Source organism: Ranitomeya variabilis, chromosome 6 (assembly GCF_051348905.1).
Source record: "Ranitomeya variabilis isolate aRanVar5 chromosome 6, aRanVar5.hap1, whole genome shotgun sequence".
Taxonomy (NCBI): domain Eukaryota; kingdom Metazoa; phylum Chordata; class Amphibia; order Anura; family Dendrobatidae; genus Ranitomeya; species Ranitomeya variabilis.
In genome coordinates, this window is record NC_135237.1 from 192,033,488 (window position 1) to 192,050,901 (window position 17,414).

The following is a 17,414-nucleotide window of genomic DNA, read 5'->3' on the forward strand; positions in this document are numbered from 1 at the left end:
AGAGATGCAGTAGGGAGATGGAAGAACGTTCCACAAAGTCAACTATCACTGCAGCCCTCCACCAGTTTGGGTCTTCGTGGCAGAGTGGCTAGATGGAAGACTCTCCTCAGTGCAAGACATATGAAAGCCTGCATAGAGTTTGCTAAAAAACACATCAAGGACTCCCAGACTATGAGAAATAAGATTCACTGGTCTGATGACACTGCTCATCACTTGCCCTATACAATCCCAACAGTGAAACATGGTGGTGGCAGCATCATGTTATGGGGGTGTTTTTCAGCTGCAGGGACAGGATGACTGGTTGCCATTGAAGGAAACATGAATGCGGCCAAGTACAGAGATATCCTGGATGAAAACCTCTTCAGGAGAGCTCTGGACCTCAGACTTGGCTGAAGGTTCACTTTCCAACAAGACAATGACCCTAAGCACACAGTTAAAATAACAAAGGAGTGGCTTCAGAACAACTCTGTGACCATTCTTGACTGGCCCAGCCAGAGCCCTGTCCTAAACCCAATTAAGCATCTCTGGAGAGACCTAAAAATGTCTGTCCACCAAAGTTCACCATCCAACCTGACGGAACTGGAGAGGATCTGCAAGGAAGAATGGCAGAGGATTCCCAAAATCCAGTTGTGAAAAATTTGTTGCATCATACACGAGGACTCATGGCTGTACTAACTCAAAAACGTGCTTCTACACAATACTGAGCAAAGGGTCTGAATACTTATGACTATTTGATATTTCATTTCTGTTTTTTTTTTCAGTCAAGATGGGGTGCAGAGTGTACATTAATGAGAAAAAAAATTAACTTTTTTGAATTTACCATATGGCTGCAATGAAAGAAAGAGTGAAAAATGTAAAGGGGTCTGAATACTTTCCATTTCCATTGTATATAGTTGCACAAACATGTGATATTGCAAGACAGTTTCCCTTAATATGCTGCCAACCTACACACAATATTGTACAGGGGCATAATTGAAGACTAGTGTTGAGCGATACCGTCCGATACTTGAAAGTATCGGTATCGGAAAGTATCGGCCGATACCGGCAAAATATCGGATCCAATCCGATACCGATACCCGATACCAATACAAGTCAATGGGACTCAGGTATCGGACGGTATTCCTGATGGTTCCCAGGGTCTGAAGGAGAGGAAACACTCCTTCAGGCCCTGGGAACCATATAAATGTGTAAAAGAAAGAGTTAAAATAAAAAATATCGCTATACTCACCTGTCCGACGCAGCCGGGACTTCAGCGAGGGAACCGGCAGCGTTGTTTGTTTAAAATTCGCGCTATTACTTGGTTACGTGAATTCCCGGCTTGTGATTGGTCAGGTCGGCCATGTTGCCGGGACGCGGACCAATCACAGCAAGCCGTGACGAAATTACGTCACGGCTTGCTGTGATTGGTCCGCGTCCCGGCAATATGGCCGCCCTGACCAATCACAAGCCGTGACGTCACGGGAGGCTGGACACGCGCTCATTTTAAATTGGGCGCGTGTCCAGCCTCCCGTGACGTCACGGCTTGTGATTGGTTGCGCCGCGGTCAACCAATCACAAGCCGGGAGGCTGGACGCGCTCATTTTAAAATGGGCGCGTGTCCAGCCTCCCGTGACGTCACGGCTTGTGATTGGTTGCGCCGCGGTCAACCAATCACAAGCCGGGAGGCTGGACGCGCTCATTTTAAAATGGGCGCGTGTCCAGCCTCCCGTGACGTCACGGCTTGTGATTGGTTGCGCCGCGGTCAACCAATCACAAGCCGGGAGGCTGGACGCGCTCATTTTAAAATGGGCGCGTGTCCAGCCTCCCGTGACGTCACGGCTTGTGATTGGTCAGGGCGGCCATATTGCCGGGACGCGGACCAATCACAGCAAGCCGTGACGTAATTTCGTCACGGCTTGCTGTGATTGGTCCGCGTCCCGGCAACGTGGCCGACCTGACCAATCACAAGCCGGGAATTCACGTAACCAAGTAATAGCGCGAATTTTAAACAAACAACGCTGCCGGTTCCCTCGCTGAAGTCCCGGCTGCGTCGGACAGGTGAGTATAGCGATATTTTTTATTTTAATTCTCTCTTTTACACATTTTAACATTAATGTTGTTGCGATACCCGATACCCGATACCACAAGAGTATCGGAATCCCGGTATCGGAATTCCGATACAGCAAGTATCGGCCGATACCCGATACTTGCAGCATCGGAATGCTCAACACTATTGAAGACACAAGTATGAAAGTGCAGCAGGTAAACATGTAACCATTACTGGTGCCTGATAGACTGGGAACTATACATATTACCCATGGGAATCCCAAGTGACATGTGGATACTGGCTGCTTGCTGCCTCTTCCAAACCTCACGTGTTTTGCTGATGCTTCTTCCTGGGGACGTGATATTAACCCCTTAAGGGTGGTTTGCACGTTAATCACCGGGCCAATTTTTACAATTCTGACCACTGTCCCTTTATGAGGTTATAACTCTGGAACGATTCAACGGATCCCAGTGATTCTGACAGAATTTTCTCATGATATATTGTACTTCATGATAGTGGTAAAATTTCTTCGATATAACTTGCGTTTATTTGTGAAAAAATACAAATTTGGCGAAAATTTTGAACATTTTGCAATTTTCCAAGTTTGAATTTTTATGCCCTTAAATCACAGAGATATGTCACTCAAAATAATTAATAAGTAACATTTCCCACATGTCTACTTTACATCAGCACAATTTTGGAACCAACATTTTTTTTTGTTAGGGAGTTATAAGGGTTAAAAGTTGACCAGCAATGTCTCATTTTTACAACACCAATATTTTTAAGGGACCACATCACATTTGAAGTCATTTTGAGAGGTCTATATGATAGAAAATGACCAAGTGTGACACCATTCTAAAAATTGCACCCCGCAAGGTGCTCAAAACCACATTCAAGAAGTTTATTAACCCTTCAGGTGTTTTACAGGAATTTTTGGAATGTTTAAAAGAAAAAATGAACATTTAACTTTTTTTCACAAAAAATTTAATTCAGCTCCAATTTGTTTTATTTTACCAAGGGTAACAGGAGAAAATGGACCCCAAAAGTTGTTGTACAATTTGTTCTGAGTACGCTGATACCCCATATGTGGGGGTAAACCACTGTTTGGGCGCATGGCAGAGCTCGGAAGGGAAGGAGCGCCGTTTGACTTTTCAATGCAAAATTGACTGGAATTGAGATGGGACGCCATGTTGCGTTTGGAGAGCCCCTGATGTGCCTAAACATTGAAACCCCCAACAAGTGACACCATTTTGGAAAGTAGACCCCCTAAGGAACTTATCTAGATGTGTGGTGGGCACTTTGACCCACCAAGTGCTTCACAGAAGTTTATAATGCAGAGCCGTCAAAATAAAAAATGATATTTTTTCACAAATATATTTTCTCCACAATTTTTTATTTTTCCAAGGGTAAGAGAAGAAATTGGACCCCAAAAGTTGTTGTTCCATTTGTCCTGAGTACGCCGATACCCCATATGTGGGGGTAAACCACTGTTTGGGCGCATGGCATAGCTCAGAAGGGAAGGAGCGCCATTTGACTTTTCAATGCAAAATTGACTGGAATTGAGATGGGACACCATGTCACTTTTGGAGAGCCCCTGATGTGCCTAAACATTGAAACCCCTTACAAGTGACACCATTTTGGAAAGTAGACCCCCTAAGGAACTTATCTAGATGTGTTTTGACAGCTTTGAACCCCCAAGTGTTTCACTACAGTTTATAACGCAGAGCCGTGAAAATAAAAATTCTTTTTTTTTTCCAAAAAAATTATATTTTAGCCCCCAGTTTTGTATTTTCCCAAGGGTAAAAGGAGAAATTCGACCACAAAAGTTATTATCCAATTTGTCCTGAGTACGCTGATACCCCATATGTGGGGGGGAACCACCGTTTGGGCACATGGCAGAGCTCGGAAGGGAAGAAGCGCCATTTGGAATGCAGACTTAGATTGGTCTGCAGGTGTTACGTTGCATTTGCAGAGCCCTTGATGCACCTAAACAGTAGAAGCCCCCCACAAGTGACACCATTTTGGAAACTAGACCCCCTAGGAACTTATCTAGATGTGTTGTGAGAACTTTGAACCCCCAAGTGTTTCACTACAGTTTATAACGCAGAGTCATGAAAATAAAAATTAATTTTTTTCCCACAAAAATGTTTTTTTAGCCCCCCAAATTTTTATTTTCCCAAGGGTAACAAGAGAAATTGGACCACAATTGTTCTTGTCCAATTTTTCCTGAGTATGCTGAAACCCCATATGTTTGGGTAAACCCCTGTTTTTGCACATGGGAGAGCTCGGAAGGGAAGGAGCACTGTTTTACTTTTTCAACGCAGAATTGGCTGGAATTGAGATCTGATGCCATGTTGCATTTCAAGAGCCCTGATGTGCCTAAACAGTGGAAACCCCCAATTCTAACTGAAACCCTATCCCAAACACACCCCTAACCCTAATACCAACCATAACCCTAACCACACCCCTAACCCTGACACACCCCTAACCCTAATCCCAACCGTAAATGTAATCCAAACCCTAACCCTAACTTTAGCCCCTACCCTAACTTTAGCCCCAACCCTAACCCGAACTTTAGCCCCAACCCTAACCCTAACTTTAGCCCCAACCCTAACTGTAGCCCTAACCTTTTTGTTTAGCCCCAACCCTAACCCTAACTTTGGCCACAGCCCTAACCCTAACTTTAGCCATAACCCTAGCCCCAACCCTAGCCCCAACCCTAACCCCAGCCCCACCCCTAACCCTAACTCCAACCCTATCCCCAACCCTAGCCCTAACCATAGCCCTAACCATAGCCCTAACCCTAGCCCTAACCCTAGCCCTAACCCTAGCCCTAACCCTAGCCCTAATCTTAGCCCTAACCCTAGCCCTAGCCCTAACCCTAACCCTAGCCCTAGCTCTAACCCTAGCCCTAGCCCTAACCCTAGCCCTAACCCTAGCCCTAACCCTATAACCCTAGCCCTAATGGGAAAATGGAAATAAATACATTTTTAAAAAATGTTTTATGTTTCCCTAACTAAGGGGGTGATGAAGGGGGGTTTGATTTACTTTTATAGCGGATTTTTATGATTGGCAGCTGTCACACACTAAAAGACTTTTTTTATTGCAAAAAATATTTTTTGTATTACCACATTTTGAGACCTATAATTTTTCCATATTTTGGTCCACAGAGTCATGTGAGGTCTTGTTTTTTGCGGACGAGTTGACGTTTTTATTGGTACCATTTTTGGGCATGTGACATTTTTTGATCGCTTTTTATTCCGATTTTTGTGAGGCAGAATGACCAAAAACCAGCCATTCATGAATTTCTTTTTTTTGGGGGGGGCGTTTATACCGTTCCTTGTTTGGTAAAATGGATAAAGCAATTTTATTCTTTGGGTCAGTACGATTACAGCGATACCTCATTTATATTATTTTTTATGTTTTGGCGCTTTTATACGATAAAAAACTATTTTATAGAAAAAATAATTATTTTTGCATCACTTTATTCTGAGGACTATACCTTTTTTATTTGTTTGCTGATGATGCTGTATGGTGGCTCGTTTTTTGCGGGACAAGATGACGTTTTCAGCTGTACCATATTTATATCTGTCTTTTTGATCGTGTGTTATTCCACTTTTTGTTTGGCGGTATGATAATAAAGCGTTGTTTTTTGCCTCATTTTTTTTTATATGGTGTTCACTGAAGGGGTTAACTAGTGGGACAGTATTATAGGTCGGGTCGTTACGGACGAGGCGATACTAAATATGTGTACTTTTATTGTTTTTTTTACTTAGATAAAGAAATGTATTTATGGAACAATTTTTTTTTTCTTTATTTAGGAATTTTTGGGGTTTTTTTTTTTTTTTTTACACATTTACAAATTTTTTTTTTACTTTTTTACTTTGTCCCAGGGGGGACATCACTGTATAGTGACAGATCGCTGATCTGACACTTTGCAGAGCACTGTGTCAGATCAGTGATCTGACGTGCCCTGCTCCTGGCTTACCAGCGCCTGCTCTGAGCAGGCACTTGGTAAGCCACCGCCCTGCAGGACCCGGAAGTAGCCCTGTGGCCATTTTGGATCTGGGGCCTGCAGGGAGGAGATGCTCGGTACAAGGTGAGCACATCTCCTTGAACCGATCGTCTCAGGGAAGCACGCAGGGAGCCCCCTCCCTGCGCGATGCTTCCCTGTACCGCCGGAACACTGCGATCATGTTTGATCGCAGTGTGCCGGGGGTTAATGTGCCGGGGGAGGTCCGTGACCGCTCCGGGCACATAGTGCCGGATGTCAGCTGCGATAGTCAGCTGACACCCGGCCGTGATTGGCCGCGCTCCCCCCATGAGCGCAGCCGATTGCATATGACGTACTATCCCGTCACTGGGAATTAAGTCCCAGGTCACCTTGATGGGATAGTACGTCATATGGGATTAAGGGGTTAATACCCTTTCAAGCAAGTTGAAGATGAAATGATCTCTAAAAGGCCAAAAGTTAAAGAAGACACATTTCCTTTGTATTTTAGGCAAATATATATTTACTATATGGTGGCCCGATTCTAACGCATCGGGTATTCTAGAATATGTATGCAGTTTATTTATGAAGATTTAAGAATAATGCAATGAATACACAGGATTCGGCCGGCCGGGCGCGACCAATCACTGAAACGTGGTTCAAATCCCGTGCCAATTCGCGGCCGGACTGCGCCTGTCGCTGATTGGTCATGCCCGGCTGGGCGCGACCAATCAGTGAAGCCAGGGCCGGATCAAGGTTTTTGAGGGCCCTGGGCAAAAGAGTTTCAGTGGGTCCACCCTTTAACACATACGACGATTCATGATGCACAGATACAGCAGAGAAATATAGCACAGCCACATAGCATATAACACAGCCCACGTAGTATATAACACAGCCCACGTAGTATATAGCACAGCCCACGTAGTATATAGCACAGCCCACGTAGTATATAGCACAGCCCACGCAGTATATAACACAGCCCACGTAGTATATGTTATGACCTGGTGGTTAGGAGCACCCGAAGTGACCTGATGGTTAAAACAGAAAACCTGGGACGAGCTCTGAGGGAGTGGTAACTCTACTGACCGCAATCCCTAATCCTATCACACACACTAGAAATAGCCGTGGAGCGTACCTAACTCTCCCTAGATGCCTCTTCACAGCCTAAGAGCTAACTACCCCTAAAGATAAAAATAATAGCCTACCTTGCCTCAGAGAAACTCCCCAAAGTAAAGGTAGCCCCCCACAAATATTAACTGTGAGTTAAGAGGGAAGTGACAAACACAGGAATGAAACAGATTTTAGCAAAGGAGGCCGAATCTTCTCTAGAAAGACAGAGGATAGGAAAGGGAACTATGTGGTCAGTATAAAAACTACAAAAACCATGCAGAGTGTGCAATAAGACCTCCACACCGACTCACGGTGTGGAGGTGCAGCTCTGCACCCCCAGAGCTTCCAGCTAGCAAGGAAATATAATAGCAGGCTGGACTGAAACATAACATGTACTGAAAAATATATTCAAAAAACCAATGAACAGCAAATGATTAGCAAGGACCTAGCTTCTGCTGGAGTAGTCAGGTCATCTGAGAATTCCAAGAGAGATCTGAACCAGTACTGAGACATTGACAGCTGGCATGGACTAATGACCTGGGCAGAGTTAAATAGGGAAGCAAGCAGAAGCAATAAACGAGGGCAGCTGAGAAAGCCAACCTCAAAGATCAGCAGTTCCACTCAAAGCCACCAGAGGGTGTCCAAGGACAGAATTCACCAAAGTACCATTCACGACCACAGGAGGGAGTCCGAGAACGGAATTCACAACAGTACCCCCTCCTTGAGGAGGGGTCACCGAACCCTCACCAGAGCCCCCAGGCCGATCAGGACGAGCCAAATGAAAGGCACGAACCAAATCGGCAGCATGGACATTGGAGGCAACAACCCAGGAATTATCCTCCTGACCATAGCCCTTCCATATAACCAGATACTGCAGCTTCCGTCTCGAAATACGAGAATCTAAAATCTTCTCCACCACATACTCCAACTCCCCCTCAACCAACACCGGAGCAGGAGGATCAACGGAAGGAACCATAGGCGCCACATATCTCCGCAACAACGACCTACGGAACACATTATGGATGGCAAAAGAAGTTGGAAGGGCCAAACGAAACGACACAGGATTAATAATTTCAGAAATCTTATAAGGACCAATGAAACGAGGCTTGAACTTAGGAGAAGAAACCTTCATAGGAACATAACGAGAAGACAACCAAACCAAATCCCCAACACGAAGTCGGGGACCAACACAGCGACGGCGGTTTGCAAAACGTTGCGCCTTCTCCTGAGACGTCAAATTGTCCACCACGTGAGTCCAAATTTGTTGCAACCTGTCCACCACAGAATCCACACCAGGACAGTCAGAAGACTCAACCTGCCCCGAAGAAAAACGAGGATGAAAACCAGAATTACAAAAAAAGGCGAAACCAAAGTAGCAGAACTAGCCCGATTATTAAGGGCGAACTCGGCCAATGGCAAGAAGGTCACCCAATCATCCTGATCAGCAGAAACAAAGCATCTCAGATAGGTTTCCAAGGTCTGATTGGTTCGTTTGGTTTGGCCATTTGTCTGAGGATGGAACGCTGAAGAAAAAGACAAATCAATGCCCATCTTAGCACAAAAGGACCGCCAAAACCTAGAAACAAATTGGGAACCTCTGTCCGACACAATGTTGTCCGGAATGCCATGCAAACAAACCACATGCTGAAAAAATAATGGAACCAAATCAGAGGAGGAAGGCAATTTAGGCAAGGGTACCAAATGGACCATCTTAGAAAACCGGTCACTAACCACCCAGATGACAGACATCCTTTGAGAGACAGGAAGATCAGAAATAAAATCCATGGAAATATGTGTCCAGGGCCTCTTCGGGACAGGCAAAGGCAAAAGCAACCCACTGGCACGAGAACAGCAAGGTTTGGCCCGAGCACAAGTCCCACAGGACTGCACAAAAGAACGCACATCCTGTGACAAAGAAGGCAACCAAAAGGACCTGGCAACCAAATCTCTGGTACCAAAAATCCCAGGATGACCAGCCAAAACTGAACAATGAACCTCAGAGATAACCCTACTAGTCCATCTATCAGGGACAAACAGTTTCTCCACTGGGCAGTCTATCAGCCTGAAACTCCTGCAGCACCCGCCGCAAATCAGGGGAGATGGCAGACAGAATCACCCCCTCTTTAAGAATACCAGCTGGCTCAGGGACTCCCGGAGAATCAGGTAAAAAACTCCTAGAAAGGGCATCAGCCTTCACATTCTTAGATCCGGGAAGGTATGAGACCACAAAATCGAAACGGGAGAAAAACAGTGACCATCGAGCCTGTCTAGGGTTCAACCGCTTGGCGGACTCGAGGTAAGTCAGATTCTTGTGATCAGTCAGGACAACCACGCGATGTTTGGCTCCCTCAAGCCAATGTCGCCACTCCTCAAATGCCCACTTCATAGCCAACAACTCCCGATTGCCGACATCATAATTACGCTCGGCAGGCGAAAACTTTCTAGAAAAGAAAGCACACGGCTTCATCAAGGAGCCATCAGAACTTCTCTGAGACAAAACAGCCCCTGCCCCAATCTCAGAAGCATCAACCTCGACCTGAAAAGGGAGCAAAACATCTGGCTGACGCAACACAGGGGCCGAAGTGAAACGACGTTTAAGCTCCTGAAAGGCCTCAACGGCCGCAGGGGACCAATTCACCACATCAGCGCCTTTCTTCGTCAAATCAGTCAAAGGCTTAACCACACTAGAAAAATTAGCGATGAAGCGACGGTAAAAATTAGCAAAGCCCAGGAACTTCTGAAGACTCTTCACAGATGTAGGTTGAGTCCAATCATAAATGGCCTGAACTTTGATAGGATCCATCTCGATAGTAGAAGGGGAAAAAATTAAGCCCAAAAAGGAAACCTTCTGAACTCCAAAGAGGCATTTAGAGCCCTTCACAAACAACGCATTAGCACGAAGGACCTGGAACACCATCCTGACCTGCCTTACATGAGACTCCCAATCATCCGAAAAGACCAAAATATCATCCAAATATACGATCATGAACCTATCCAGATACTTCCGGAAGATGTCGTGCATAAAGGACTGAAACACAGATGGAGCATTAGAAAGCCCGAATGGCATCACCAGGTACTCAAAATGGCCCTCGGGCGTATTAAATGCTGTTTTCCATTCATCACCCTGTTTAATACGCACAAGATTATACGCCCCTCGAAGGTCAATCTTGGTAAACCAACTAGCCCCCTTAATCTGAGCAAACAAATCAGATAACAGAGGCAAAGGGTACTGAAATTTGACCGTGATTTTATTGAGAAGGCGGTAATCTATACAGGGTCTCAGAGAGCCATCCTTCTTGGCCACAAAAAAGAACCCTGCTCCCAACGGCGACGAAGATGGGCGAATATGCCCTTTCTCCAAGGACTCCTTTACATAACTCCGCATAGCGGCATGTTCTGGCACAGATAAATTGAACAGTCGGCCCTTAGGGAACTTACTACCAGGAGTCAAATTAATAGCGCAATCACAGTCCCTATGAGGAGGTAGGGCACTGGACTTGGGCTCATCAAATACATCCTGGTAATCCAACAAAAACTCAGGGACTTCAGAAGGAGTGGAAGAAGAAATTGACATCAAAGGAACATCACCATGTATCCCTTGACAACCCCAACTAGACACAGACATTGATTTCCAATCCAGTACTGGATTATGAACCTGTAACCATGGCAAACCCAACACGACAACATCATGCAAATTATGCAACACCAAAAAGCGGATATTTTCCTGATGTGCGGGAGCCATGTACATGGTCAGCTGAGTCCAGTACTGAGGTTTATTCTTGGCCAATGGCGTAGCATCAATCCCCCTTAAGGGAATAGGACTCTGCAAAGGCTCCAAGGAAAAACCACAGCGCCTGGCAATCTCCAAGTCCATCAAGTTCAGGGCAGCACCTGAATCCACAAATGCCATAACAGAGTAGGACGACAGTGAGCAAATCAGGGTAACAGATAAGAGAAATTTAGGCTGCAAAGTACTAATGGTGACAGACCTAGCGAACCTCTTAGTGCGCTTAGGACAATCAGAGATAGCATGAGAGGAGTCACCACAGTAAAAACACAGCCCATTCTGACGTCTGTGTTCTTGCCGTTCAACTCTGGTCAAAGTCCTATCACATTGCATAGGCTCAGGCCTCCGCTCAGAGGACACCGCCAAATGGTGCACAACTTTGCGCTCGCGCAAATGCCGATCAACCTGAATGGCCAAAGACATAGACTCATTCAGACCAGCAGGCATGGGGAACCCCACCATAACATCCTTAAGGGCTTCAGAAAGACCCTTTCTGAAAATTGCTGCCAGGGCACACTCATTCCATTGAGTAAGCACAGACCACTTTCTAAACTTCTGGCAATATACTTCTGCCTCATCCTGACCCTGACATAGAGTCAGCAAGATCTTTTCTGCCTGATCCACAGAATTAGGTTCGTCATAAAGCAATCCAAGCGCTAGAAAAAATGCATCCACATTAAGCAATGCAGGATTTCCTGGCTCAAGGGAGAATGCCCAGTCTTGCGGGTCACCACGCAACAAAGAAATAATAATCTTTACTTGCTGAATGGGATCACCAGAGGAGCGGGGTTTCAGAGCAAGAAACAGTCTGCAATTATTTTTGAAATTCAAAAATTTAGATCTATCCCCAGAAAACAAATCAGGAATTGGAATTCTAGGCTCTAACATCGGATTCTGAACTACATAATCTTGAATACTCTGTACCCTAGCAGTGAGTTGATCCACACAAGAGGACAAACCTTGAATATCCATATCTACACCTGAGTCCTGAACCACCCAGAGGTTAAGGGGAAAAGAAAGACAAAACAGGCTGCAAAGAAAAAAAAATTGACTCAGAACTTCTCTTATCCCTCTTTTGAGATGCATTAACACTTTGTTGGCCAGCTGTACTGTTATGACCTGGTGGTTAGGAGCACCCGAAGTGACCTGATGGTTAAAACAGAAAACCTGGGACGAGCTCTGAGGGAGTGGTAACTCTACTGACCGCAATCCCTAATCCTATCACACACACTAGAAATAGCCGTGGAGCGTACCTAACTCTCCCTAGATGCCTCTTCACAGCCTAAGAGCTAACTACCCCTAAAGATAGAAATAATAGCCTACCTTGCCTCAGAGAAACTCCCCAAAGTAAAGGTAGCCCCCCACAAATATTAACTGTGAGTTAAGAGGGAAGTGACAAACACAGGAATGAAACAGATTTTAGCAAAGGAGGCCGAATCTTCGCTAGAAAGACAGAGGATAGGAAAGGGAACTATGCGGTCAGTATAAAAACTACAAAAACCACGCAGAGTGTGCAAAAAGACCTCCACACCGACTCACGGTGTGGAGGTGCAGCTCTGCACCCCCAGAGCTTCCAGCTAGCAAGGAAATATAATAGCAGGCTGGACTGAAACATAACATGTACTGAAAAATATATTCAAAAAACCAATGAACAGCAAATGATTAGCAAGGACTTAGCTTCTGCTGGAGTAGTCAGGTCATCTGAGAATTCCAAGAGAGATCTGAACCAGTACTGAGACATTGACAGCTGGCATGGACTAACGACCTGGGCAGAGTTAAATAGGGAAGCAAGCAGAAGCAATAAACGAGGGCAGCTGAGAAAGCCAACCTCAAAGATCAGCAGTTCCACTCAAAGCCACCAGAGGGTGTCCAAGGACAGAACTCACCAAAGTACCATTCACGACCACAGGAGGGAGCCCGAGAACGGAATTCACAACAAGTATATAACACAGCCACGTAGTATGGAGCAGTGTGGGCACCTTATCCCTGTTAAAAAAAGAATTAAAATAAAAAATAGTTATATACTCCCCTTCCGGTGGGCCCCGGATCCAGCCCAGGCCTTTAGTGATGCTCCCGCCAGGTCCGTTCCCAGTGATGCTTTGCGGGAATAACCCGTGATGATGTAGCGGTCTCGCGAGACCGCTATGTCATCTGGGGTCATTACCGCAAAGCATTACTGGGACCGGAGCATCGCAAGGAGCTGGGAAAACTGCCGGGGACGCCAGACGGTGAGAATTCACGATTTTTTTTTATTATTATTTTTAACATTTTATTTTTTTACTATTGATGCTGCATAGGCACCATCAATAGTAAAAAGTGAAGCGGTGATTAAATCCCGCCCCAATATCACTGATTGGTCAAGACTGGCCGGGTGCGACAAATCGGCGATGTGGGATTTCCGTTACAGACAAACAGACAAACAGACGGAAGTGGACCTTAGACAATTATATATATATACATATATATATATATATATATATATATAGTAAACAAAAAGGGAAACAGCACAAAAAGATGTAAAAAAAGAGGCCTTTAATGCCCTGTGGCGTAGCAACGTTTTGGATAAAACAAATCCTTTCTAAAGGGGCCGAATAATATTGCACCCCCCACTTTTCAGTTTTTGAATTTCCACAAAAATTTAAAGTAACCAATGCATTTCGTTCAACGTTACATTTGGTATCTTTATGTTTGAAGTGTTATGATCCGGTGACCTTAACCTGTACTGACCGCAAACCCTAAACTGTTACCGCAACTAGAAGTAGCCGTGGGGTGTACCTAACACATCCTAGACACCTCGACACAGCCGGAGGACTAAATACCCCTATAGATGGAAACGGGAATTCTATCTTGCCTCAGAGCAGAACCCCAAAGGATAGGCAGCCCCCCACAAATATTGACTGTGAGTATTAGAGGAAAGACACACGCAGGCAGAAATCAGGATTTAGCAAAAGAGGCCACGCTAGCTAAATAGGAAAGGATAGGACAGAATACTAAGCGGTCAGTATTAAAACCCTAAAAATATCCACAGCAGATAATACAAAAATTCCACCATCTAACTAAAGACATGGAATGTATATCTGCATCTCCTGAGAATCCAACTAGACTGAAATATCCAAACACAGTCTAAGCTGGACAAGAAAAAACATTGAATAGCACTGAATTGTAAAGCACACAGCATGTGTGCTGAAGAAACAAAACCAGACACTTATCTTTGCCGATTTGGCAGCAGGGCAGGAGGAACCAGACAGAGATGCAAAACCTCCAAGAACAATGGACAACTGGCAAGGGCTAATGAAACCTGCACACCTAAATATCCCAGTCAGAGCTGCAATCAGCAGGGACACCTGCCCAGGATTGCAACCCAGGGACAACTGCATTACTACCAACAACCACCGGAGGGAACCCAAGAGCAGAATTCACAACATTGAAGCATGATATGTGGGAAAAGTTTGAAAAGTTCCAGAGAGCCGAATACTTTCTCAAGGCACTGTTATAAATGCACCTTTTCACCTTCATGCTTTCACGCTATCTATACTAGCTCTGGCTTCATGGAGCCAATAAAGGGCAGAGATAGAGGGGATACAAGAAGGTGGGAAGGTGCACTTAAATATTTGACCGCTCCATGACGCATTAACCACCTGTATTTTGTTTGAACAGTCATTCAGTCCAAGCAGAAACCTTTTAAACACATACTGGGAGTTGTAGGTTCATGCGATACTTGTAGGTTCATGTGTTTATGCGGCTGACCTCATATTACAAGTGATCACTGTACTGAGCTTGACTATGCATTTATTTACCAATGGTGGTTCTACTGATGTATTTATGTTATGATAATGGTTCTTGTGATGTATGCATGTACTGGTGGTGGATCTGGTGCTGAGTTTCTGTACTGTTATTGGTTCTGATTCTGTACACTGTGAGGAAGTGACCGATGTCATATGTGAGGGTCGCTATGCTCCCCCAGGATGTGCTCAGAAGCTTATTAGATTCCCCTGGAGTGCCCTGTGCTCACAGCAGGTTTCCTGTGAGCCACAAGGCAGAATAAAAGTGAGTGTGAACTTGGTCAAGTTATTTGACCCAAAAATTATTCAGGAAAACCGGTATGGGCTTTTATTTTTGAAACGGACTGCAGGAAGGTAGTGGGGCCGGTCCGTTTCCTCCAGCCCAGATCTTATAAGTGGCCCTTGGCCACAAACTCTGGAAGAAAGAAAAAAACCCTGCAAGAGAATTTGGGTGTGTCAGTGTTGGTCTGGGAATCAGACCTAGCAGGAGGCTTATGTGGAGCTCTTTCCGCATGGAGCAACACGGGCCAGGCAGAGTCTAAAAAGCCTGACACCCCAGCGTACACGGTGGTGTAATACGCTTACGGCAATGGATTGTGGACTGTCTTTATTTTTCCTGGCTGCGTACCGAAGGACTTGTTTACTTATTTTTCTGATTGTGAGTACGCTGTAAAATAAACAAGACTTTATTTTGAACTTTTATCTGGGTCACTGCCTTCTCACTGCACAGCAAGGACATCGCTGCATCACAACACATATAGGAATCCATATCTTGCCAGAGAATATGATACATCACTGTGTTTTGCCATCTGACAAGTTAAGCAAGTTAAGGATTGCTACATCTGTATTTATGTTAATAGCTTTAATTATAAAATTAAGCACTGTCACATTCCAAATACAGCTTGCAATATGGTCACTGTCATGATTTGGTTCTGTTTTGCGGTTCCATCATTATCATGTGACCAGTCATGTGATTTTCATACTTACAGTCAAATGCCTACGAGATTCTCTTCCTGCTTCTCTCAATGAAGCAGGGCTTTTAGTTTTCAACTGAACAATGAAAGAATTAGAAAGAGCAGCTAGCTGGCACGTGACTCTGAGTATGCAAATTGCTTATGAGCAATCACACAACAACTATTCAAGCCACTTAAGCTGTGTATAGGAGGGGACGCCAAAGTGAATTTTTGCCCTGGACCCTAGGAAAACCTAGATCCCACTATGAATAAAATCTTGATGTACTGTATTTCAGTCATTCTTAGTGGTGACTGGTATCTATGATATGGTCACAGCAATGAGATATCGGTCTGCTAGATGTGTTTTGTTGTTTTTTATTTAGTAACTGTTAAACGTAGTACAGTCATTATGTAGTGGAATGTGTATTGCGATATTTTTGTTAATATTGGTCTTTGATTTTTATATACACTCACCGGCCACTTTATTAGGTACACCTGTCCAACTTCTTGTTAACACTTAATTTCTAATCAGCCAATCACATGGCGGCAACTCAGTGCATTTAGGCATGTAGACATGGTCAAGACAATCTCCTGCAGTTCAAAGCGCGCATCAGTATGGGGAAGAAAGGTGATTTGAGTGCCTTTGAACGTGGCATGGTTGTTGGTGCCAGAAGGGCTGGTCTGAGTATTTCAGAAACTGCTGATCTACTGGGATTTTCACGCACAACCATCTCTAGGGTTTACAGAGAATGGTCCGAAAAAGAAAAAAAATCCAGTGAGCGGCAGTTCTGTGGGCGGAAATGCCTTGTTGATGCCAGAGGTCAGAGGAGAATGGGCAGACTGGTTCGAGCTGATAGAAAGGCAACAGTGACTCAAATCGCCACCCATTACAAGCAAGGTAGGCCTAAGAGCATCTCTGAACGCACAGTGCATCGAACTTTGAGGCAGATGGGCTACAGCAGCAGAAGACCACACCGGGTACCACTCCTTTCAGCTAAGAACAGGAAACTGAGGCTACAATTTGTACAAGCTCATCGAAATTGGACAGTAGAAGATTGGAAAAATGTTGCTTGGTCTGATGAGTCTCGATTTCTGCTGCGACATTCAGATGGTAGGGTCAGAATTTGGCGTAAACAACATGAAAGCATGGATCCATCCTGCCTTGTATGGAGCATCTTTGGGATGTGCAGCCGACAAATCTGCGGCAACTGTGTGATGCCATCATGTCAATATGGACCAAAATCTCTGAGGAATGCTTCCAGCACCTTGTTGAATCTATGCCACGAAGAATTGAGGCAGTTCTGAAGGCAAAAGGGGGTCCAACCCGTTACTAGCATGGTGTACCTAATAAAGTGGCCGGTGAGTGTATAATATTATATAATTTATACACTGCTCAAAAAAATAAAGGGAACACTAACATCCCACATCTTAGATATCACTGAATGAAATATTCCAGTTGTAAATCTTTATTCATTACATAGTGGAATGTGTTGAGAACATTAAAACCTAAAAATGATCAATGTAAATCACAACTAATATCCCATGGAGGTCTGGAGTTGGAATGATGCTCAAAATCAAAGTGGAAAACGAAGTTACAGGCTGATCCAACTTCAGTGGAAATGCCTCAAGACAAGGAAATGATGCTCAGTTGTGTGTGTGGCCTCCACGTGCCTGTATGATCTCCCTACAATGCCTGGGCATGCTTCTAATGAGGCAGTGGAAGTTATCCTGAGGGATCTCCTCTCAGACCTGGAATAAAGTATCA